Source organism: Colobus angolensis, unplaced genomic scaffold (genome assembly GCF_000951035.1).
Source record: "Colobus angolensis palliatus isolate OR3802 unplaced genomic scaffold, Cang.pa_1.0 Scaffold137, whole genome shotgun sequence".
Lineage (NCBI taxonomy): Eukaryota > Metazoa > Chordata > Mammalia > Primates > Cercopithecidae > Colobus > Colobus angolensis.
In genome coordinates this window covers 4,367,482-4,393,199 of record NW_012114455.1, presented here as the reverse complement: position 1 = coordinate 4,393,199, position 25,718 = coordinate 4,367,482, and the positions used below count along the sequence as shown (strand labels likewise).

The window sequence follows — 25,718 nt, the reverse complement described above, 5'->3', positions numbered from 1 at the left end:
GACAGAAAGCCCAGTGTCACTCTTCACCCAAGCAAGTGGCACTCTTGCTTTGAGCTGGCAAGGTGGCCCAGGGCTGCCCCAGGACAGCTTGTCTGGAAGTTCCTGTTTGACTCACACTCCAGGGGGCAGATTTGCCCTTATGCAAACCAGATGGGTGTTTGCAGGTTACCTGGGTGAGGACGGACTTTGGGCAGTGGAGTGGGGATGGAGGATTCATGAAAGTGGGTTCATTTATTGGTTCTGTAGTCTGGGACCCCCAAAAGGGACGGTGGAGATAGGGAGGCCAAGAATAGTGGTGACTTGGCATGGAATGTAGTACTGTGGTGGTGTTTGAATGCTAAATTCTTCCAGGCATAAGCAGAAATGCCTCTTATGAGCTGAGTGGAGTCATCAGCAGTGAGGGGAGAGATGAGATCCAGCATTTATTTTCCAGGCAAGGCCAATGAGATCCACCCAGAGAGGCTAGGTGTGCTGCTCAAGGTCACACAAGGGAAGGGTGGGGCCCATGGCTGTGGCCAGGCCAATTTCAGTTTCCTTATTTGTAACAGGGATAAAAATAGCTTTAGCACAGAGTCGATAGGTGGATTATGTGAGAAGATCTGGTCTGGGGGTGTAGCTTGTAAGAAATGCTCAGCGGTTTGCTGAGGGCCCTCCAGGAGGTGCTGGTGCATCCTATAGATCTCAATGTTGGTGACTCAGTCAGCCAAAGGACGAAAGAGGAATCTCAGGCACGTGAAGTGCCAGTCAGGGCAAGACTCTCTGAAAGAGACTGTTGGGTCCTCCCACTCATATTATTCCGTCACTGACTTGGGTGTGACTCTGGGAGATCATGGATTGAGAAAAGAAGCCTTGGCCAGGCATGGTGGCTCATGCCTGTAATCCCAGCATTTTGGGAGGCTGAGGTGGGAGAATCGATTGAATCCAGGAGTTCTAGACTAGCCTGGGAAATGTGGCAAAACTCTGTTTCTATCAAAAAAAAAAAAAAAGAAAGAAAGAAAGAAAAAATTAGCTAGATGTGGTGGCATGTACCCAGCTACTTGGGAGGCTGAGGTGAGAGGATCACTTGAGCCCCAGAAGCAGAGGCTGCAGTGAGCCATGATCGTGCCATTGCATTCAGCCTGGGCAACAGTCTCAAAACAACAACAACAACAAGAACAACAACAACAACAACTAAAAAACCTTGCACATTCCGGAGATCTGCTACCAATCAAAACATGAGGATAAGAGCCTTCCATTATTCCATGTCACATCGAATCACAGGCATCCAAGGTCAGGGGCCAGGGCATAGTGTTCACTGCAGCCATATAATTACACCAAAGTAAGTCTTCAGAGAAGATGGTAGTCATCTATAATTGATCTATAATCTCTATAATCAATAATTATATAATCTATAATTGTGAATAATAGGTGTGATAATACATGCAAAGTACTGAGAACAGTCTCTGGCACATAGTGAGTCATGCTCAGAATATGTTAGATATCATGATTATCAACATTCAAACAAAGAGTCTCTTAGGCAACCTGTTAGGGGCTGCCTTGTGACCTCACAAAATTCATATGCCGGAGCCCTTACCTGCAGTACTCAGAATGTGAGTGTATTTAGAGATAGGACCTTTAAGGGGGTGAGGTGAAATGAGGCTGATAGGGTGGGCTCAAATCCAATATGACTGGTGTTCTCAGAAGGAGAGGGAATTTGGACACACAGAGAGCCCCCAAGGAAGGGTGCTCACAGAGGGGCTGCCACGTGAGGGCACAGCAGTCATCGGCAAGCCAAGGAGAGCGGTCTCTGAGGAAAACCAACCCTGCTGGCACCCTGATCTTAGACTTCCAGTCTCCAGAACTCTGAGCAAATAAATTTCTTTTGCTTAAGCCACTGAGCCCTGGTATGTGTTATGAAAACCCTAGCAAATGCATACACCATCTTTACTTGAAAATGTAGTGATAGGTGAACAGCACTTGTTAAAGCTGGGATTTGTCTACTTTCCTTGTGTAATTCACATTCCTGAATTGAATGTCTTCTTCAGAATGAATGCTCTTCATATGCCTGCAGAATTACAACCTGCTCCATGGGCTTTCTCTTCTCTCCCAGGGCCATTCTCCACCCCAGCAGACACACAGCCATAATTCAAAAAGGGAGGCTCTTTTACAGCTGTTTTCAGCTGGGATCAGGGAAAAAATCCTGGAATATGCTCTATGAGTCCTGCTTTTTCACCAGAAGGCTTTGGAGTGTAGGTGCATCCAGAGATGCATTCAAAGCAGAGCTGCCCACACAATATTAAAACACTTACATCCTCCAACCGAGGGGATCTCCCTAGACCTAATATCTGCTGAGATCCTTCTTCATTTTCTACCAGATGCCCTTGAGTCATGCTCAGAGTAAAGCTGTGCTTGTCAGAACCGTTTGTTTCTTGGTTATCATATCCACCCTTGATTTCAACTAGAGATCAGCTTTGGCTTCGTATCCTAAATTTTGGACTGTTATCTGGGCACAAGGAATTATGGTTCCGAGCTGAAAAGGGTGACATTGCAACCTTTCAGACAGCTGGCCCTGACTCCATGAAATTCCTTGAGTTCCACACTGGAAGCAGAGGACACGTTGCCACCTATGACCCCTAAGTGTCTTTTGGTGATAAGGGTGAAGAACATGCACCACAGTCCTGCTACAAAAAGAGATGACATTTCAGGAATCAGGTAGCATCTTCTGCTGTAGAGAATGGCTTACATTCTTAGTTTATCATTCATGAACCTTGGAGTTTCCAGTAAAATAATTTCTTTCCCTTCTCTCTTCTAGGTTGGGGGAGAAGATGATGGAATATCAGAGGCAAATAAGCCCGGGAGGCAGGACTGGGCACAGTGATGCTCCAATAGACGAGCAAAAAGTTCCTCTCATCATTATCCAAAGAGGGTGGGCCAGGCAACAGTGAACACAGGATTGTCCTGTCCAAGGGGACATGGAGACGGCAAAATCAAGACTTACAGCAGAGAGAGTACATAGGGAACACAAAGCCAGTGGTTCTGGAGGCAGACCTAGGAGAGACTTCTTAAGGAAGTGAGTGGTACACAGCTAGAAAAAACAAGTGATGAGATAGAGTGTAGGTGTAGAAAGGGCACAAAACCAGTCTGAACTCATTTTGGAATAGAAGTTTCCTTAAGAATGTAGTTCACAATCAAGGAAACTCCAATCAAGTGGCAATGTTGTAGGAGGAGAGCGTCCTGGTTCACCACGAATGCCTCACACTACTGTCCAGTCTGGGCATTTCTCTCTGAGATTCTTCCCTCCCTGATGACCCATTGACATGCTCTTCCCTTGTTCAGTACACCTCGCGCACTCCCTGGCTGGATCCAGCTCCCTTGCAAGTTGTGAATACCGCAGTCATCCTGCCACAATCTGCTTAAAACCCTCAGAGAGCTCCCTAGAGATGGACCACAGCAAATCTCTTATCAGCCACTTGTCTTCCAAAGGTCATCTTTGTCCCACCCGCCACCCTTACATTGCACAACTTCCTCTTGCTGCAACTTCTGTCCAATTCTAACTATTCTCACTGCTCCACTAGACAAGCCCTACTCTCAGGTATGCTTCTGTGTCTTAATTTTGTGGTTCCTTTTGCTGCAAGTAACCTTTCTTTAGCCTTTCACCCTGATGCACAATTGTCTGTGCCATTGTGTAAGGTAAGTGAGATCTTCCTGAGAGCTTCCTGTTTCCATGAAACCTTTCTGATGATGACCTCTGACTCCTTTGAGCTGTGAGAATACCGCTTTGGTTATGCATGCATGCACACACACGCACACAAACACACATACACATCCCCCTTCTATTTGCAATCATTGCTAGACCAAAAACTTTTTTTCCCATTACAATGTGGAGAAAAGAAGTGATAGATCATGGGGGCTGTGAAGAGACAGAAGACGAAGGAGAAGGGTTCCCTCTCTGACTCACTGGGCTGAATTTGAAAAACTAATATGGGCAAGGGAAGGGAGGTGAGGGCCACTAAGTGGAATAAAAGATTTGGGGAGATAAGGCCCCAAACAAGCTGATATGAGACCCAAGTGAAAAAGCAGAGTTGGGGAGGAGAACATTCTTGCTGCTTCTGCAAATAAATGGCATCCCCTTTTACAGGTCAATAGCTTTAGGAGCACCCCAAGATCATGCCCTTGCCAAGTACACTGTCATTTTTATGATTCCACTGGCAGTAGGGAGCCTTCTGCAAACTGCTTTAGGAATACCAGAGTAGGGACGGAGAAGGCAAACAAGAGGAATGAGTCTGGGCAACTTGATGTGGGTGCTGCTGTCTGCAGATGAGGAGCTGCTGAGTTGGAGAAATTTCACTTATTTGCAGCTTATTATACATGAGGAGCTGTTGCTATTTCATGTGTGTCTTATAAAGCTCTTTACTTAAACTCTTAAAACTTTTCAAACTTAAAACTCTTCCTTGTACTTAAAGCTTACAAGGAAATGAGTATGTTGCTAGCGTGCAAGAACTTTCCACCGATAAATCATCAATAAGTATTTAACTGAGGTGATAGGCTGGATGTAGAAAGAACACCAGCATGCAAATTCACCAGCCATCCTCAGAGGGACTACGTTCCTTCCATTTCTAATGACTTTGCTTCTCCTATTGTTGCTGATGATTTTATTCAAGGGAAGAGAAGTTAGTTATTATTTAAAAGACTTGTGGGCTCCATGGGGCTTTAGACCATGCTGTGTAAAATTGACTTCCGAGTGAGAAAGACAGGAGGCGTGGGCTCCTAGCCCTGTGTGGGGCTCCGTTCTGGGGTTCCTTCTTGACCCAACAATCGTCACCATAAGAGGAACCCCTGGGCTGGCTTAGTCATTGGCTTCTGAGAAGCACTTTCCTTCGCAGAACGCTGGAAAGGCTAGGTCTGTGGGTCCGGAGGCTCTGACCTCTCAGCCACTGAGTCCTAGATCCAGAGAGTAGCATAGGGTCCCTTGCTCCAGGCAGGAAAGTGTCCCAGCACATTTGTACCCAATGATGCCCCTTTACTAGAGACCTCTGGCAAGGAGAGCTGCTTGGGGTGGCATCTGAGCTATAGCAGATCACTCACATTTGTGGATAGAAATGCTTCCTTTCCACGACCTCCCTCTGGTCCTGGATCCAGCGGGGGCATGCTACCGACAATGCACTTGTCTCGGTAGGATGCTTTTTCTCCTCCAGTTTGGGCAAGGTGCCTTTAGTACATGATATAATACACCCTCTATCGTCATTACAGGCAACAGATACAAGTAGTAACAATCACAGCACTTATTAAGTATAAAACACTGTTGACATGAGTAACCTAATTTAATCCTCCCGGCAATTCTATGAGGGATGTATTCTAATTTTTTCAGATGAGAAAATAGATATTCAGAAAAGTGAAATAACTTGCTCAGTCGCACAGAAAATGAGTGTGATGTGGGATCCAAATTCAGGTCTACAGCTCTTTACAGGTTCTTTCTTGTGAATTTTCTGTCCTCTCAATTAGACCATAAGCTCTTCGAGGGTAACTCTGGTGTTTATTGTAACTTAGAGCACAATCTCGAGTCAGAGAGATTTGCGTTTCTATACAAGCTTCATCTGCTGCTCATTCTGCATCTAGTACAACTTCCATGAACTTCATTTCCTCATCTGTAGGTTGGAGATAATATCAGTACCTAACCTGGCAATTCTGGATAAAGATAAAATGAGAAAATATGAGTAAAGTACCTAAATCAAGCACCTAAACTTCTTGGAGCAAAGTAAATACTTAAAAATGTGGCCAGGCACGGCGGCTCACGCCTGTAATCCCAGCACTTTGGAAGACTGAGGTGGGAAGATCATCTGAGGCCAGGAGTTCGAGACCAGCCTGGCCAACATGGTGAAACCCTGTTTCTACTAAAAATACAAACCTTAGCCAGGCGTGGTGGCGGATGCCTGTAATCCCAGCTACTCAGGAGGCAGAGGCAGGAGAATTGACTGAACCCAGGAGGCGGAGGTTGCAGTGAGCCGAGATAGCGGCACTGCACTCTGCCTTGGGCAACAGAGTGAGACTCAGTCTCAAAACAAAAAAAAGAAAAACATTGTTTAAAAAGCTGGGCACAGTGGCTCATGCCCATAATCCCAGCACTTTGGGAGGCTAAAGCAGGTGGAGTGCTTGAGCCCAGGCATTCAAGACCAGCCTGGGTAACATAGCGTAACTCTTTCCCTACAAAAAATAAGAAAACAGGTGTGGTGGTGTGCCTGTGGTCCTAGCTACTTGGAAAACTGAGGTGGGAGGATCACCTGAGCCCAGGAGGTGGAGGCTGCAGTGAGCCATGATCGTACCATCCAGCGTGGGCAACAAGAGTAAGACAATGTCTCAAAAAAAAAAAAAAAAAGTTAAAAAAAATTTTTAATGAAGGCCAATGCTGAGAAATGGCGTGAGAACCACTGGGTTGGAGATGGGTCAAGAGGGAGTTCAGATAAAGCCGAAGCGATGCCTACTTCTCCGCATGTTGATTGTTTAAAAGATTAGTTGCCTAAATTTTTAGTAAGTAGATTTGGTGATGATAGAGTCTGAAATGCAAATCCCATGGGCTCCTAAAGAACAGAGCCGATTTCACTAATCTGCATGTCCACTCTTCCTTTAAAACCATGGCTGTCGTTCAATTGCAGGCTCAGCCCTCTGCCTGTTTCTGGCTTCTGAGTCCAGGCCTCTAGGTGGCATAGATAAGGCTCTGTTGTATAGCCTGAATAGCCCTGTGAATGAGGAGCGGAGGCATCTGTTGTGAGATAATGAAAACTGTAGGTGGCCAGCACCTATTTATACTGGTGTTCATACACCACATACTCAGTGAATATCAGAAGAATGGTGTGGGTACACCTGTGCATTCATGAATTTTAAAACTTCACTTATTTTGGAATTTGTCACGTATATGTGCCTATATGTATCTTTTCTTTTTATACTCACAAATGTGTCTTCCAACATTTGTTTTCCTTAGATTCAGTCAAATGTTACTTTCCATGGGCACATCAGTTGAGTGATGGGGATGTGGTCAGAGCACAGCCGCACGATGGCCTGGCCGATACGAATGATGAGCAAACAATTGCATCTCCAAACAGCCTAGCAAAGGCCGAAACGGAAAAGCCTCCAGAGGGGCAAGGAAAGAGGAAGAGGGTGGCTTTAGGATCTCCCCATTTCACTCAGGAAGACATAAGAGAAATTTCTGCCATTGTCCTATGTGTGGAAGGAACAAATATTTCACAGTTATGAGTCCAGTGGAGTTAGAGGAGGAAAAACGCCAGATGTAGACATGAGTGGGAGACCCTTTCTCTCTGTTCTTCCTTATATGTAGGCTGGGTTTTATTTCTAACACAGAATGACCCAAGACACGGGGCCTGAGAAGCACCAATATCCCATTGTGTCCTTCCCATTCCTTTCCTTCTGTCCTGCCCTGAATCTCCTAAGGACAGTTGTCTGGGGCTGAGACGCTTGGCTGGAGTTGGTCGGTGAAAGGAATGTCAAAAGCAACCCGACCAAGTTCCCTGTGGCTGCCCTGCTCAGTGGGCCCACTCAGCCGCTCCCGGTGCAGGGCTCTGGGACGCTAATCTCTGGCATATCCCTTACCCAGGGTCACCACAGGGAGCACACTAGCTTTGGCTTCTTATTACATTCTTTGCATAATGACATGAAGTCCCTTCTCCTGCCAGTCGGAGAGAATACGAAATGTAAACAAGACACTTAGGTGCAAAGCCCTCTGTGTTCTCTGCTTTGGGAACCCAGCAGGCTCTGCAGCAGTGGGGGTGATCAGCCTGGGTTGGGGTCACTCCAAGTCTAATCTGAAGTGTCAAGAGTAGGTGGCTGCTGTTAGCAAGGCCAACCCTTTTGCTTCTCTCTCCTCCCTACATGCACCCATTTCTTGCTCCTTATTTCCACTGCATAGAGGGCAGGGAATGAAAAGGGAAGAGGAGGTAAATTTTATGGCAAGTTGGATAAGGAAGAAGGTGGGAAACATTAGTCAGTCACCAAAAAAGCATTAACCGAAAACTCCTTTGCATGGGGCACAGTCGCATTTTCTCAAAATGACCAGAATATTTTGGATCTTTGCCTCTCTCTTCCCATCAAAAGGTGGAGCTTATTTTCTCCCCCCTTGAACCCAGATGGAACTTTATGATTGCTTCAAGAAATGGCCTTGCATGACTTCCGGGACAAGGTGATAAAGGTATTATGACTTCCACCTGCTTCTTGTTCTCTCTTGGGCCTCTAGTCCATGGAAATCGCCACCATACTGTGAGGAAGCTCAAATTAGCCCAAACTGAGAAACCGTATGGAGAGGCCCACAGGAGAGGAACCGAGGCCACAGCCAACCACAACATCAACCTCCAGACTTGAGAGTGATGAGCCTTCAGTGAAGGATAACAAAACTCACAAGCCTAATAATTGGTTTATGCCACTAGGTTTCGGGGTAATTTCTTATGCAGCCATAGTAACCGGAGCATCTCCGAGCATTTTACTCAGCAACCGAAAACCCATATTCAAAGGCTGTAGAGGTGACTGTCTGAGTATCCTTTCACTGTGGTTATCTACACTGGCTGGCAGGAATCAGCACCATGACTGAGCAGGTGGGGAAACTGAGGCACAGAGCATAACCTTTCTAGGTTCACACAGTGAGGGGAAATCGATCTCAGCATTAAAGTCTAAGTCCTCTGGTAGACACATAGTGGAATTATCTCCAAACAACAAAATCAAAATAAACAACAGACAAAAGCCAAACAAGGACCACTTTTTAAAATGAGAACGATCAAATAGAATATGTATTATTTAATGACATGAAGTTTCCAAGGGACTTTTACTATCGTCACCTCATTTAACCTCTTAAAATATGAGTTAGGATCCTTATATTATTGAAAAGAAAATTGAGGCTTAAAGAGGTTTGCTCCTTGCCTCTGGCCCTCACCTAGTGAGTCTCCAGGCTGCTGGCTTGACTGCAAAGCTTCTACTCTTGCCCTAAACCGTTTCCACTTTGCCATCTCCAATGTTAGGCTGTAGCACACAGCCAAATCTGCCACAGAGCCTCAGAGCCGGCTGATGTTTCTTTTCTTTCTTTCTTTTTCTGTCTTTTTTTTTTTTTGAGATGGAGTTTCATTCTTGTTGCCCAGGCTGGAGTGCAATGGTGCAATCTCGACTCACTGCAACCTCTGCCTCCCAGGTTCAAGCGATTCTCCTGCCCCAGCCTCCCAAGTAGCTGGGATTACAGACACCCCCCCCCACCACGCCCACCTAATTTTTGTATCTTTAGTAGAGACGGGGGTTTCACCATGTTGGTCAGGCTGGTCTCGAACTCCTGACCTCAGGTGACCCACCCACCTCGGCCTCCCAAAGTGCTGGGATTACAGGTGTGAGCCACTGCGTCTGGCCCCCGGCTGACTTTTCAAGGAGTCTTGTTGAACATCATTCCCCCTTCCAAGTGCCTTTCCCCTTTCACTTAAAATTCCACTTCCTGGGGAGGGGGCTTGGCAGTGGATGACCCAGAGAAAGAATTCCTAGAAGATGCAATTGGAATTATTTGCAGACGACAGTACTATATTTAATGGCGTTTTACAAATGAAGGATATGAGCTTAAGTGAGCTCGGAGAAGAGGATCTCTGAGTCCTCCCAGGACTGTGCCCTGTAACAGAATCCAGAGCCATGGCCTTCTGTGCCTCATGGGCCTCCCGTTCAGTGCTGCTCCAGGTCTCCCGTGGTATTTACCTTTGCCTGTTGACTTTGAGTGTTCACAGTCACTTTTTTGACCATAACCACATTTAAAGGGCATCTCTAAAGATCAAAGTTAAATTCTCCTCCCACAGAGAATGCTTTTACTGCTGAAAAGCAAAAAGTGCTGAATATGGAAACTCACAGGATGGGAGATAGAACGTTCATCTGAACTCCACGAAGCAAACATTTTACAGTGCGTTTTACTTTCTGTTTCCTTACACTGGGTCTGCCCACCGTCCAGTGGATTTTTCTAGATGGCAGTGGGAACCACAAAAGGGTCGGCAGTGCTTTACTGGGTGTAATTCTTCACACTAACCGTCCGGGACCAAGCTCCTCTCAGAGAATAAAGTAGGGTGTGGCCTGACCATTAAAGTAGGTCCCACAGTGTCAAAGGGACAGGGCAAAGCCAGACTGAGATGTTGAGACTTATTACAATTAAGCAACTTAGATGTTCTCTTCTGTAAGACGGAGCCAGTATTCTCCCACCCAGCCTGATGGGTGGGAAGGATTAAATACAGGCCTCACTGAAGCAAAGGTGGGATGATAAAAACGGAACCAGCAACCACCACGACAAAACCCAGATGGCATGGGAGAACCCGCAGGGAGGGCTGCTTCTGGGAAGGCCACCTGGATGCACTAGCACAAGTGCTGTCCCACTTGGGACTCTGTTCTGCCAGATTTCACTGGAGTGGCTGTACCAGTCATGAAAAATACTGCAACACAGCCACACAGGTGGATAAAGTGCTGCTGCGCTGAGATGCATCATCTCCCTCCTCTGCTCTGGGACAAAGAAAAGGCAGGTGATGGGCACTGTGGCTCCTCCAGAACCCTGCTCTGAGACAAGGGGCTGCTGCCCTGCAGCCCACGCCTCACGGATTGTCATGATGTGAATGTTGTCTCTGACCTGCAGAACGGTTTTCTGGATGGTGCTGCCTGAGGATGGGTGAGGATCTGGACCCCACTGGGAGCAGCCTCTTCCTGCAGAGGAGCCATGGCCATCCTGGCTGCAGATGGGGTCAAAAGGCAGCAAGCCACCGCACTGCTCTCTTCCTTTCATGGACAGCTGCTTTAAGTCTGTTCTAACAAACAGTAACAAAAGGCACTGGCCACCAGCTGGGTCAATGTGGAGCTTTATTGGCTGTGCAACTTTGGGCAAGTTACTTCATCTCCCAGCTCCTGGACATTTCTAACCATCCTCCACTGAAAGTTTCATGCTCTCGAATGATGATAAATGGTCAGACTTCCCCGACCACAGAGAGCTGAGAGTTTGGAAGAGCCTCCGTGGAAAGTGACTGCAGTGCTTCCCTGTGGAGTGAATTTCGTCCACTGCAGGGAGCCAGAATGGAGTTCCAGAGCTTTCCTATAGCTTGAGAAAGAGGCTTCTGAGAATGTCCCTTGAGGACTGGTCTTTATGGGAGCTAGACCAAGAGGATCTCAATCTGGGTCTGCAGGGACAAGAGAGGACTCTGCGTGACAAAGGGAAGGTGGGAGTCAGAACATTCAGATCCTAAAGGATGGGCTCCCGCAAGAGAAGCAGAGACTTGTCCACCAGGGTTGGAGGCGGCAGGTTCTGCAATTTTTCTAAGCCTTGAGGAGAGGAGGGAGTGTGGATGGCATGTGCCCTTGTGTGTCTCTTCGATTCCTGGGGTCATGGGAACTTTCCCATTCTTTATCTCAAGGACAGATTCTACTTAGGCACCTTGAAGAGAGGAACCTCATCAATCTGATTCCTGGTTTTCATCCCCAGTTGCTTGCACACGTCCTGGCACCAAAAAGGTGTGCAATGAATCATGTTAACAAATAAAAGCCTCAGCGCCCGATGGGAAATGCAGGGACCCTCCCTCCCTGCCCACACCTCCACACCAGTCAGACCACCCCTTCCATCTTTATGCTTTGAGCAATTTTGATGAAGCCTTGCCCCCCAGGCTTGTCTAATTTTTTTTTAAAGCAGCCACACCCGGTGACTGTTTCTTCTTCAAATTGAAACATGAAGCCACTGACGGCTTTCCCCAAACAACCACTTGAGGTCCTATTCCCAGGAGCTATGATCTTATCTGACAATTTCCTCACGTGGCAGTTGCCATGGCAACCGGGGCCCTCACAATCACAGGAAGCCCACGAGGAAACATGCGCATGGCGGGGCTTCACTCCCTTCCAGCAACACCCAGGGAGCAGCCTGGCAGAGGGACGAAGGCAAAACCAGCCTCGCGAAGCAAGGATGTCCTGCCTCACGCACACAAGCCAGGAAAGAACGCCGCTTCACCTCGACGCACAGACGAGGCGTGCATCCATTTTATTTCGTTTCCTCTCAGGGCATGGGGACGGGGGAGACCCTGAATCCGCTTTCCAGCTCTTAATGGCTGCTTCTTTTCCGTGATTCACGGCTGAAGGAGCCATGCTTGGTGACCTCGGGCCCATCAAGTCGGGAAGCAGGTCCTGAGGGTGCAGTATTTCCAACTAGCACATCTGGGTGAACCGCTCTGTCCAAGGTGTTTAGTTCTTTTGTGGCCCAGGACATATGGTTACCATATTGTTGCCGCGACATGTGGCAGAAACCTTGTGGATGGGAGTGATGGAGGGAGGTGGGGCCTGGGGAGGTCCATTTTCTGGGAGAGCTGGGCGGCCAGGGCCATCTCTGCCCGGTTCCTGTGCTCTGTTTCAATATGCTCCTCCTTTCCTTTTGTGCTCTCTGTTCATTTTCCCTCTGTCGCCTTCAATTGTTCTGCCCCGTGCTTCCATGCCTTCTCTTTCTTGCTCCGCCTCCTGCATTTTAATGTCCTATTTCAAATAGTTTTTCTTCTTGTTATGTAAGACTCCCCTGCCTCTTTCTTGCCTGCACTCTTAACCTTCGGAGGCATATTTAATGTACATTTAATACACATATGCAGCTTCACCTGCATATAATTGCCTCCCCGTCTTCTCTGCCTAATCGTATCTCATTCAGTCACCAAACTGTTGAACACCTCAAATTCCGCCTCCTCCAGGAATTCTCCCTGCTCACTCCAGCTCAGCATAGGAACCTCCATTCTGCTGAAGTCTGTTGTATGTTCCACCTCTACCACCAATTTGGCACTTTATCTTAGACTGCCTCTTCACGTTGCTTTGATATTTATTTAACTGTTGCCTTCCATTGTGCTTTTTCACAGGTTTATGTTCTAGCTCTCCAACTAGATTGTAAATTCCCCACGATAATTTTCTTTGTGCTTTTCTGTAGACATGATTGTCACTTACTAGCTGAGTGAATTGGTCCCCTTATCCATAAAATGGGCACAATGACAGCACCCACAGGGTTTTGATGTGAGGATCGAGGGGGCTCTCCACTCTGCTGGTTTGTGAGAGGTACAGTCCTGTCGTCTTTGACATATTACCCACAGAGCCAGACTGTCAGGATCTGAATTCTGCATCTACCACTTGCCAGTCTTGTGACCTTGGACAAGCTCTTTAATCTCTCCATGCCTCAGTTTCCTTTTTGGTAACATAGCGATAATAATAGTGTTCTAACTCATGCCTGTCACATAGTCAGCCTTCCCTGAATGTAATCATCTTATCATAATTCATAAATCGTAGTACAGAAAAGGCATTGTGTCTCTCTGGGCTTGTTTATGTACCTATTACATAAAAGGACTGAGCTACATGATCTGTTTAAGATCCCTTCCAGGGCTTCAACCCTAAAGTCTTTAAGTGGAGTGATTCTACAGCACCTTTGCCTGGAACAGTTTCACTTTATGCTATTGTTCCAGGAAATGCTTACTAGCACCTCCTTTCACTCAAAATTATCCCGCTTTGGATGATGCATTATATGGCCACCCTCTCTATGAGTAAGCTCACATAACATGGTGTTCATGAGCTTCATGGGCCCTTTGGTTGTCATCTTCACTATCCCTTCTAGAGGGAGTCAGGGGAACTGAGGACAGCCTGGTCTCTACATGAGGAGCCAAGCGTCCTCTCATCATGGAGCTCAGACTCCCTCTCTGGTGCACAGCTGGTCCCTCCGTTGGCAGCTGCCCTGCAGACAGTCACTCACAGGGCTGGCCTACATCCTGCTTAACTGGAGTGCTAAGCCTGGACAGTCCAGCACAGGGGTCCCCTGTCTCCCGGCATCCATCTACAGGAAAAGTAGATATTTTGTGAACAAGTCCTGCCGTGGTCCTCCAAAGAAAACATTTCGGTGGGTTTACATGGAGATGTTTTCTTTGTCAAGCTCAGTAAAGCTAGCTGAGCAGAAAACCCAGCTAAAACCCACTGACAGTTCCTAGGGGCTTGGGACTAGTTTAGTTACTCCATAAGGGGCAGTTAGTGTTCTATTCTTGGAAGCTGCTGGAGGTGCCAACCTTGCCCAACAGAGCCATGCCTGTCTGTCTGTCTCAAGGACATGTGTCTTCATGGCAGGGAGGCTCAATCCTCCACATTATAAAAACTTGTGGGAAATGGAAAATTAGCCTACCAGGTGTACATGCCCTGAGATGTCCCAAACCTCAAAAATTTCTGAACTTCTATGTCCTGTTCAGTTCCATTTTCCTCAGGATCCGTTGTCAAAGTCTGCCAAGTTGCCAAGTTCTTTTTTTTTCCTTTCTTTCTTTATTTTTTTTAGAGACATGATCTTGCCATGTTGCCCAGGCTGAAGTGCAATAGCATGATCACGGCTCACTGCAGCCTCAAACTTTTGGGCCCGAGGGATCCTCCTACCTCAGCCTCCTAAGTACCAAGTAGCTGGGACTACAGGTGCACCCCACCATGCCCAGCTAATTTATTTATTTATTCTTTATTTTTTGTAAAGACAGGGTCTTACTATGTTGCCTAGGCTGGTCTTGAACTCCTTGCTTCAGGCAGTCCTTCTGCCTCGGCCTCCCAAAGTGATAGGATTACAAGCAGGAGCCACCATGTCCAGATGGCTCCAAGTTCTTGCACTGCTACTTCCACTTGGTTTTCTGTGTGATTGAGATCTCCCTTGTTCATTATGGGTTGGTGATATTCATGAGAAACCCAAAGGCAATGAAGCCAATGGAGCCAACCTTTTCAAACCTTTCTCTCTTGGGAAACTGTGAGAGCAAAATGTCCACGGGGAACCTTATGGTCCTCTTGCTCCTTTTAATCATGAGCCAAAAATGCTCTCAGGTATGACGTCAGTCTGAATGGCCTGTAAAACATGTTGGCGATTCTACATGAAACCAACAAATGCGTACTCGTCAGCATCAATCTTAAAATCAGGATCAAGAAACAAAAAACTTTACCTAAACTTCTTACTCATTTACATAGAAAGAAGTTGAATTCTCTGATTTGGTCCAGGGGAGATGACTGTCTTGCTGGCACTGTTCTAAAATCAGCACCATGCAATGCAGAAGCAACTCGCCTTGTGAGGTTATTGAGGACTTGAAATGTGTCTGGTGTGACTGAGGAACTGAATTTTTAATTTTAGTCAACTTTAATTCATTTGAATTTAAAAAGTCACGTTATGAGTGGTTACGGTCTTGGAGAGGGCGGGCTGTGGACACTCGTGTTTGGTGACCAGACTATGTGCTCCTCAAAACATGCAAAGGTCACTCTGGATATTTCTTTAACATGTCTTGTCTCACAATGGTGCCATAAAACAGGTTTGTCACACAAAAGAACGCTCATTCACTGATGTATTCATTCATTTAGCAAATATTTATTGGATATCTTCTATGTGCCAGGCACTGTGATAAAAGCCAGGAGTATGTCTATGGAAAAATGATGCCATCGTTTTAATGGCATTGTTAATGACTATGAGATTAGGAGAATTGTGGGACTTTTCCTCCATGGAACTGGCTAAGTCCCTGCAGTGAACTAAATAGGTGAAATGCAGATTATTCTGGGAATATGCATGGTAACGCTGGAAAAGTGAGTAGCTGCGGCAAACCTGCCGTGTAAACACAGGCTGTGCACACAGGTGGGGAAGTGACAACGGGAAAGGGGAGGAGAGTCTGAATTAAATATGGTGGGAACGATGGTATGTTTGAAGCTTGGATGAAATAGGAATAAGGTCCTCAAAAGCATTCTGGAAAGCACACGGCATTTACAAATGGAAGCAGTGCATTGTCAACGTCAATGTGAGCTCCTGAGACAGTCTGGGCACAAGCTTCCCCAGCCACCCCCACATAGCATCCCAGAAACCAACCAAGCAAGGGAGCCATTGCCTCAGGAGAAGGTGGCAGAACTTGAGGTAAAGAGGTGGTGCAATTGGCTACCAAGGAAGGGATTTCAGAGGACAGGAAAGCTGTGAACTGAGCAGGAATTGGGGGAGGAGGAGCAAAGGCATTAACACTTCATTGGCTCAGGGACTTTCTGGTCAGAGACAGCCAGCCAGGACCTCAGATGAGCATTTTATCCCCTCTTCTGCAGAGCACACAGCAAGAAGGAGAGGGGGACACGAAGGCTTGACTTTGGCACTTTCTGCATTGAGTCAAATGTTGTGGTTCTCTCTGCAGGATTTTGAAACACTCCTTTGATCTGGAGTCCTCTGGAAGGGCGGAAGAGAGAGTCCACAGTAAGATGCCCCTGCATCCGGACTGGCTGGGGGCTCTGGCCTGAAGAGTCACGGTAGGCAGAATGACTGTATCTTATTTTACTTATTTATTTATTTATTTATTTATTTTTGAGATGGAGTCTCGCTCTGCCACCCAGGCTGGAGTGCAGTGGCACGATCTCAGCTCGATGCAACCCCTGCCTCTCGGGTTCAAGTGATTCTCTTGCCTCAGCCTCTCGAGTAGCTGGGATTACAGGCGCCCGTGACCACGCCTGGTTAATTTTTGTATTCTCAGTAGAGACAGGGTTTCATTAGGTTTGTTGCCAGCCTGGTCTCCAACTCCTGGTCTCAAGTAATCCACCCGCCTCAGCCTCCCAAAGTGCTGGGATTACAAGCATGAGCCACCGTGCCTGGCTGAGTGACTGTATTTTAAACCAGAGCTTGCAGACTGTGGGCCCTTAGACCCTTAACTCGTTGCCAGTGCTGCTTAAATGTCAAACCCAGCCTGGGGATACTGGCTTGCCAGCGTGCCTGGGAGCTCTTCCCTTTTCCCCTTTGGGCTAACAACAACGTTTGCATGAAAACAGGATCTCTGTGGCTACACCTTCTCTCCTTCCTCATCTCTCCACCAGCCTTCCTTTCTGTTCACCTAGTCCCCATCCCCATTGGCACCAGGCTGAGGCCCAAACATCATCTAAGCAACCACCTACCACCCCAACTCTAAGAAGTGGCCTCTGAGCTCTAGGGGTGTACCACTCTGAAGGGAGGACCCTGTGATACTAATCTACTCCTGGTCTGACTGCCAACACTGTCTGATCTAAGTGAGGAAGAGCTTATCTAAAACATTACTCTCGTAACCCAAAGGGATTTCTGAACTGTAGTTTGGGTGGGGCTACTCCCTCCCTCCCAGCAGACTAACCCTCCTCATTATTTTAAATTTAAGCGAATGTGAAAATATTTGCATTCTCTGAGCATGCAGAAAATTAACCAGGGCAAGTGGGGGAAGAAGTGGGGAGCTAAAAGTGTATTGGAACCATGATTAGGCCAGCCTAGGAGAAACGAGGTGGACCATATTTATGGGGTCTTGTTCTTTGATGAGCCAACATTGTTTGAGGATTTCTCTGACTTAATTACAGGACTCTCACGGGTCAGACTTCTGTAAGCAACAAATGTTACTTTCAAAGGGAAGAAGTGAATAGATAGAAAAGGTTTTGTCTTTAGACGCCATTGTTTGTTGATATAACAGATTTCCTCTTTCAGGCCCATGTAGGTCCCTGGAGAGCCTTATGGAGTGCACCTTTCAGACTGGAGAGGGTCTGATCTCTCTCTGTCCACATACATGTGCGTATACATTCCCAAATATTGATTTCACGGGGTAGCTTCTCTTCCAACTCCCACTACAGGCCTTAGGGTTTCTTGGGAGATTGCTTTCTGCACTTATGGGGCAGAGGCGTGGGGTGGAAGTTGGTGACAAGGAGGCATCTATTCCCTACCAATATTAGGGCACGTGAACCAAGGCCCATGTGTCCCTCACACGTGGGGATGAGAGGCCCCGCCAGTGGCTCTGGCCAGGCCTGATGCGGCTCAGACGTGGCCCTTTGCTCCCACAGCTAGAGGAAAATCCTGTCAAAATGGCTTAACGATCTTCTAATATTTCCATGCAATTAAGGCCACATCTGTCTCCCAGGCCCCCACACTCCTTTGCTGGTGCACAGACATGAACCAAACAGTCTGTCTTGTCGATCTGGAAGGTAACAAAGGGCTCCATTCATAACTGTAGGCACTTTCACCATTTTTTTTCAAAGTAAAATAGAGTTTTCACTTTGAGAATAACCTGTGTGGCAAGCAAGCGAAGGATTTTTCCCCCCTAATAAATCAAATTCAACAGCCTAATAAAATGCTGGCTCCCCCTGCCCCCACCACTGCCTCCCTCCCTCCCACTGTCCCACTCTCAGCCAACAATCCCTGGGAATGGAGAGTAGTGGGCAGACCCAAAGGAGGTAGGGAAGGTGAGCTGAGAGCAGATGAAGGGAATTAAAACGCCTTTTGAAGGCTCATGGGCTTGTTTGGCAGACTAAAGACTGAGATCAGTGGGGCAGGGGGTTGAGGGGTGGAGGCAGCAGGAGCGTAAGCAGTGTGCCTTTCCCTTTCCCTCTCCACCTACTTTTTCAGCCATTCTGGACTTGTTTTAAAACACTTCTTTTCTTCTCCTGCTCCCTCTACTCCACAGCTCAACCCCAAACCTTCAGTAAACCTGCTTCTTCCTTTTTTTTGCATGGGGAAGAGCAAGAGAACCATGCTCCTAAGGATGGAGCAAGTGCTCTTGGGCCCCACCTGCAGCTGAAGCCCCAGGGAGGAGTGCCTGCCTGCCTGTCTCCTCAGAGCAAGGCTAAGAGATCTCCCTCAACCTTTGAAGCCTCCAGAGAGTGAGTTTGCAGGAGATAAGTGCTGATAAACATCAAGTTTGGTGCTTATCCGCAGCAAACACAATCTTTTGAGGTTCTCTCTGCACTCACAGGCCATAGAGACTCTAATCAGAAAACAGAAGGGAAAATGCAAAACCAAGCAGTATTTGCTGCTGATTTTTCTTCTTTTTTGTTTTGTTTTGGTTTACACACTGAAAAGCCCAACATAGATACTGTCATACAAGAGACTCCAGAGCAGAAATGTAGCCCTGGGTCTTTGCTTTGTTTGGCTTTTTTGGTTCTGACGTCAAGAGAAGATGTCTTCACAGAACTTCACATGAAAAGGATGGGCTGGACACTGATAACAACGACAATCTGCATCCAGCATTCTTCTTTCCAAAGTGCTCTTAGTCATTGAATTATCTGGCCCTTATGGCAACTCTTTAAGGTAGGTAGGACAGATGGTTCACAGGTAAAGAAACGGCGCCTGAGCTAGGATATGGGATTTGTCCAATGTCACACAGCTTGAAGTGGGGTGCCAGGAGTAAAAGCCAGATCTTTCTGGCTGTCAAGCTGGGCTCTGTTCGCTCTATATGATGCAGAGGCTCAGCAGCCAGAAGGTAACCAGGAATCGAAGTGGCCTTGAATGTGGGTGTCCCACCTGGAAGCGTTTGGAGAGCTCAGGCGGTAGTGGATGAAGTCAGGTGGAGAGGACTTTGGGCTTTGCATCATTTGAGTAATGAGAGAAAGGTGAGGCCTTGGTTGTCTTGTATTTTGAGGCACTGTTTTTATCTTATTTCTTACCTATGGGATATTAGCAAAAAGTGGATGTGGAAGATGGAGTGTAGAGTAGAAAGAGCACTGAGTCAGAGGTCCAGGGTTCTGGTCTCTGCTCCACCCCTGTCCAGGTAGGGGGTCTTGAGTTTCAGTATTTTCTTCTATAAAATAAGGTGGATGGCACTTAAGTCAGGAGAGCAGGGTGACGTTAAGGGGAGCTTGGAGAATGTTTGCTCCCCTATACAGTCATTCTTCCAAAATTATACTGTAATAATGACAATATTAAGGTAAAGCCTTGCCATGACTTGTTAAGGCTCAAACAGTGGTAGAACCTGGTGATGTTGATCCCTTCCAACTTCAAGACTCAATGACATTGATGTGGGAGTCTTGAATTTGGGGTACTGCTGATGGCCATTTAAGTCCATAGAGATAACAGGCTATTTCCACACAGGTTTTGATTAAGCAATCCTACTTCTGACTGCCAAGCAAGCCCTTGATGTTATGTATCATAAGCTCCAAGCATTCGTCTGCAGGTAGCGAGACAGTGAAACTTCCACAAGAACCTCACAACAAAAGTAACTGGAACTCAGCCCAAAAGAACATTTCCTAAGGCTAAAGGTGACATGATTCGCATGAGCTATCTTAGGCACTTCAATAAGCCCTGGATGGCCATTTCTAGGATGGGAAGTGAGATTGTGGGGTACGCTGAGGCAAGAGGGCTTTTACTCGATCTCTAAATTTTCTGCAGAATATATTCGTGCACCATTTATTTTATTTAAAATCAATTTTAAAAGATAAAGGAAAATAGGAATGTCTTGTTCACAGATTAGTTCATGGCTTGGAGACAGGGCTGAACTACATTCTGGACAAAGGTTCATTCAAGTTCTAGAACTCATAGACATTAGAGAGGAGGACCATGTTGCAGAGAGCTTGTGTTCCGGTGTGGTGGGGTTGTGGTGGGGAAGGCATGCCCCATATGTGTCTATCATTCAAGCCTTGTTTGTAAAAACCCTACTTTCTGCTTCAGCATTTGGCTTTTTCAGCTCCCAGTGAAGGAGGCCTGACAATAGTGCGGTGAAGTGGTCAGGGAATGAACCCATTGTACAGATGAGGGAGTGGATGAGCTTGCACCCTCGCCTCCCCTTCCTCTGTCCTGCTCCCACTGAGCCTGTGCCATTCCTTCCATGTAGCTAGCTGGATTCAGCAAACTCAGTTTGAAAATGGACTTTCAGAAGTCCTTATCCACTTGAGTTAGATCTACTGCAGAAAACCGTCTCTTGAGCACTGAAAGATATCCATGTTATTTCACATAAATATATACATCTTTTTGAAAATGTTTGGTTGGGTTTGTGGCCGGAGGCTTGGCATGGTTGTTTGGTTGTTAGAATGTGCTTTCTTTGGGACAAACGCAAACCAGGGGCTGTATTGGGATGCTGAGTCAGGCTCTGCCCTCAGCGACAAGGAGTCTTTGTCTGGTTCATGGTTCTCCCCACACACCTGCACACATATAGATACCCACAAAAGCGCATTTTGAAAACTAATAAAAATTGCACTGAAAATATTTAACTTATGCAAATACTACTATAGCAGAAAGTACGCAGCAATCTACCTTTTCTAGAATCTGAACAAAATTTTCTGTTGATTATATATACAGAATTTGCTGAACATTTGCCTTGGGAAACCGATAAACAATGCAGTTATTGGTCCACTGTCAGCCTAGGCTTCTGCTTTGAGATGTTTTACTTACAGTGGAAATTGTCATCTGTACCTGGCATGTTTCTGGGTGTATCTAAAACGAGCATGTCTCAAGAAATCTTTCCAGTTCCTACATTCTCAACCAAAGTTTCTCAAGTGACAAACCAACTCAGGGTATGAAGCTACCAGTTAGAATTTCAAGTGTGACAAGCCTGCTACAAGAGTGTATCTTAACTCTAGGGTTTCAGAAGCCAGAGGGCTCATGCTACCACCAAAAGCTGTGGCTTACCAACTCATATCACCCCTTTCCTTGGAAGTTTCTTAAGATTCCAAAATGTGAGAATTATTACCAGGTGTTCTTTGGCTAGTGATGTCTGATTGCTCTGCATGTATGAATGAATGTCTACAGCTCCTCAGAAAGGAAAGCAAAGAATAATGTTCTTATGCTGGGCGGGGGTGGAGGGTGGGGACCTAGGGGGTGGCTGAGTGTTCAGCTCTAGTAGCTTGCATTTCCTGTTTAGTGGGCGTGAGGGGTTTACACAAGAAAGTCTCAATGTTATGCTGGATGGACAGCCTTATCAATCATGCCCAAGCAATCTCTGCCTAAAGATGATCAATTTGGCTTCTGCATACCACAAGGAGGTTTTAGTATTTAAGAACTTTGGGATCCACAATGTCCTAATGCTAGATACTTGTTTCAATTGTCTTGTCCTATTTGTTCAAAGTTCCCTTCAAAGTTAAACAATTTCTCAGGCCAGCTCATAGGACCCTTGAAGGAAAATTTGAAAAACATCTTATTATTCTTAATACTACTTTCTGTTTGCAGGAATGATATGAATTTGCAAAGGGACTTGGCATCTAAAGGTTGGGGGAGGCTCAGGAAGCCCTAGGAAGTTCATAAGAACCTCATGACTTAGTTTCCAAATTCAGACTCCTGGTTCACTCAGCCACCTAGGCCGTCATGGGTCACACAGCTGTGATAAAGTTACCTTTCCTATCTTATCTAGACATCTGATAATGTGGATAATGTGAGGATTATTTCTCCATCATCAAATTGATCTGTCAAGGAATTATACCAAACATACAGTTGCAAAGTTCTCCCAAACTGGCGATCAGCTCTCTGAAAATTAAAACTAAATGGTGTCTTAGGAAGTATACTTTGTTCTTAGATGTATCCAAACCTTAGAAATAAAAAGTCCACCTTAAATCCATCAATACAAATAAACGATAACCATGATTACTTCTATGTTATTATACAGGACTTTAAATATACACTGAGGTGCCAGAACAAAGTCCTGGGCTGGTTGAATTCTTGTACTCAGCTCCATCTCTGCCTCTCTCTCTTTTTAATGGAACTGGCAGAAGATGCATTTTCTAGACTTATTTCTCCTCATATTTTGTTATAAGTAATAATAATGACAAGTGAAATTTGTAGATTATTTTATAGTTTAAGACATTGATCATTTATAGTTAAGACATTGAGCCTTCCCACATCTATGATCTTATTTAATTACTTATTTAATTTTATAATCTATAATCTTATTTAATTAAGAAGGCAGATTATTCCCCTCCCCCACTTTGCTGATGAAGAAACACAGGTTCTGAAGGCCAAGGACTACATTTGTGGTCACAAAGTGGGAAGCGGAAGAGTGTGAGCCCAAAAACCCTCTGGACTCCTTTCCATGGGGCCCTTTCCACGAGGCCGCACTTTCTCAGCTGCATTCTTTGCCCACAAACACTACAGCAATGAGTACATTTAGTTTTCCATATTGATACTATTTTTCTTTCCCTTTTGATCTTGCCCCTTTGGTTAGATGGTAGGCAATTTTAGGGCAAGATCTTTATCTGTTCGTTACTTACTGTTTGAACTTGCAGTGGGCTCATTAGGGGTCCAGGGACATTTGCTGATTGATGGCATGCACTGGACATGAGCCTGCTGGCTTTGACATTTTAAAACTGCACACTTCCCTCAGTGACAGTGTGCCCAAGCAACAGGCCTCCCTGACATTTTCTCAAAACCAGGAAATGAAACTGGCCACCAAGAGCAAGTGACCGCCAGCCAGGGCATTGGTGCAAACCAAGCAAAACACACCACAGTGCAGGCAGCGCGGGTCACAAGGATAAACGCATTCGATCTGCAGTTATCTTTGAAGAAATGTAACGTGTTTCTTCCTCTCACCGTGGTTTCATCCACAATCATCCTCCTCTTTTAAACGGGTTGAATTATGTTCCTATACAGTATTTGTACACAAAACCCGACCTTAGACATGCTTTTCCCTATGATCTTGGTCTCTGCACGTGCACAAGAATAGCCTTCTTCCATCTGAGTACTACGCCTGATCCTGCTTAGCTTCCAAGACCAGATGAGGCATGGACAGCACAGCCTCCTCTAAACGTTTTGGCTGAACTGGAGGACAAAGCAGGGCTGTTTAATATGCAAAACACTTTTTTCTCGCATTTTCCTTTCTATAGCTTCCCCTCTTTAACCACCCCTCTCCACCTCGCTTTTAACCAAGTCAAATCTTTGGCAAATGGTTTTGGGGATTTTTTTCAGCATGTGGTAGCACAAGTGTTTTCTGTCTGTGGCCTTGGAGCCCCTGGGTGCTCTGGGGAAGCTGCCATTGCACAGGTAGCAGTAATCTGAACCCCTGCAGCTCAGCAGCAAGCCCCGGTCATAATCATGTGCTCTGTCACTCCTCTCCTCACTGCACCGATTGCAGCCCAGATAGGAGGAGCATGTGGGAGCTGACTCCTCGCTGAGCAATGACTTGAGAGAGAGAGAGAAAGAGAAAGACAAGAACTTCTCTGCGTATGAATGCATCAACATGTGCCTCTCTGGGTACCTTTGTTCCACGTGAAAGGAAGGGAGGCAGCCAAAGTAACCCTTGGCTAATTAAGACAAAGGCAGATGGGCACAACAGAGAAAACTTCTGCTGGATCCAGTATTTGCGCAGCTTCAGGGACTTTCAGCGCACAGCATCTTACATCACACGTGCATAACGTTCCTGCCAACTGAGTCCAAATGGCAAATGTGGTCTTTGTAGCTTGACCTGTGACACCCAACAAATTCTAGACCATGGTTGGATTTACTGTGACTCACTTTGCATATTTCCATTATTTTTATCTACTCTGGCCCACTAACTTGACCATGTTCACTCAGCATCAGCCAGGTTCTAAAGAGTGAGGGGAAGCCGAGAAAGCTTGAATGGCGGAAGTGTGCAGAGCTACTGAGATGCTTCTGGGACACTAGCAGGACACTAATCCCACTAGTTTTTCTCATAGTGTGGATCCTGGACTTGCTGCCTCAAAAGCACTTGAAGTGCTGTTAAAAGTGAAGATTCCCGGGACCATTCCAGATCCAGTGAATTAGAATCTCTGCAGCTGGAACTGAGGAATCAGCATTCTCTACACTCCCCAAGGGAATTTTGTGCAGCTGTAAGCTTCAGAGCCACTGAGTTAGGTACTCAGTGAAAGAAAAATCTCTCGCCATCAAATTTGATTGGAAAATGCTGCAGACTACATTGTGCCACACTTTCCCTTGGAACTTCAGGATCTCCATGAGCATATTCAAGGCTCTGATAAGTCCTGATGCAAAGAGACTTGTTTAAGTTCCTTTTAATTTCCCACACTCATTTGAACACAGAATCCTGTTTTGAGAAAGCAGCGTTGAGCATCCCTTGGACACATTTGAGAAGTAATGAGATGCTTTAGTAAGAGCCACTATTGCAAGTCGCTGAAGGACGCTGCTTCTCTAGATCTGATTTTTCCTCTCTTTCTCTGCCACAAACCTCCCAAACAATTGCAAAAAGGAAGTGTGCTTCTCTGGGCAAAACAAGGGCATGCCAAGCCCAAGAGATCATTTACTTTTTTCTTTCTTTTTTGGTAACTAGTTGTTTTTTAGAATCATAACTTGCTTTGGTTATGTGTTGGAAGCAATGAAGCATATTCCTCCTGTCTTAATCATTTTTGTGTAAATGTCATGTAAAAAAGTGGGGCTTTCCTTGACTTCTCCAATCCCAGGCTTGTATCTATCCAGCCTTAACGTCTTTCTCAGAACATTCTAGTTTTTCTTCATAAATACGTACTACACTTATAATTAGATATTCACCTATGCAAAAGTGTGATTCCTGTTGCTCTCCTGTTGGACTACACTCAGTGGAGGCAGGGTCTTCATCTGTTTTGTTCGCCTGTGTACCCAAGGACTTAGCACAATGCCTGGCAGAGAGTATGCACTCCAAAACTATTTGTCACATGAAAGACTTTCCAAGTTTTTATTTAGCAGCCCGTATAGAACATGACAGTCAAAATGACATAGACTCACATTGGTTCTGTCTGCCCGTCAGAATTTCCTGAAAAGCTTTTTTAACATGCATGGTTCTACCTTAAATGTCCCAGATGAGAAACGGGAAAGAGAGCTGGAGAATGATCTGGTAGTGATTGGCTGAATGGATGGAGAAAGAAGGGAACCAGTGGAATTTTTTTCTGGTCTCTTCTCCTGCTATAGGTTTTTAGACAAGGCTCAGCACATTTTGGTGCCTTAATTTATTTCACTGTTTAGTAAAGCTGGAGTCACATTTGCCACTCATCTCTTCAAAATTGCATGAGATGTCTAGTTAAGCAATTTTCTTTTCTTTCTTTCTTTCTTT

The 25,718-nt window shown here is 45.9% G+C and overlaps 1 protein-coding gene across 3 annotated transcripts in view; it reads right to left on the bottom strand.

Moving 5' to 3' along the window:
- The window catches only part of FLI1 (Fli-1 proto-oncogene, ETS transcription factor), a 126,906-nt gene that overhangs the window by 55,021 nt on the left and 46,167 nt on the right, over positions 1 to 25,718 (bottom strand). The window lies entirely within an intron of this gene.